Source organism: Fulmarus glacialis, unplaced genomic scaffold (assembly GCF_000690835.1).
Source record: "Fulmarus glacialis isolate BGI_N327 unplaced genomic scaffold, ASM69083v1 scaffold25529, whole genome shotgun sequence".
Lineage (NCBI taxonomy): Eukaryota > Metazoa > Chordata > Aves > Procellariiformes > Procellariidae > Fulmarus > Fulmarus glacialis.
In genome coordinates, this window is record NW_009231763.1 from 5,964 (window position 1) to 6,344 (window position 381).

The window sequence follows — 381 nt, forward strand, 5'->3', positions numbered from 1 at the left end:
ATCTTGCAGGTAAGATGCTATATTTATTAAGTTTGTGGCATAAGTTCTGTACTTCACTCCTTTCAGAACAGTGGTGTGAATGTTTCTTTTATGACTTAAATTTTTAGGTGGTATATTATGGGCATTGTAGTGGGTTTGTTCTTTTTTCTTTTTTTTTTTTTTTTTTGCCTTCGCCCCTCCGCCCCAAAAGACTGCCCTACACAGACCCTTGTAGTTTAATGTTTGCTTTTACTGAGTCTAGTTGTGATTCATCATGTTTACGTGACGTACTGTCAGCCGTCTGTTAGTTATAGTTTAACTTTCAAGTCTGTATGTAATTTGATTTTATTAATGAAGTACAACAAACAGCATTATGAAGCTTTTCTCTTTTAATCTTACAAG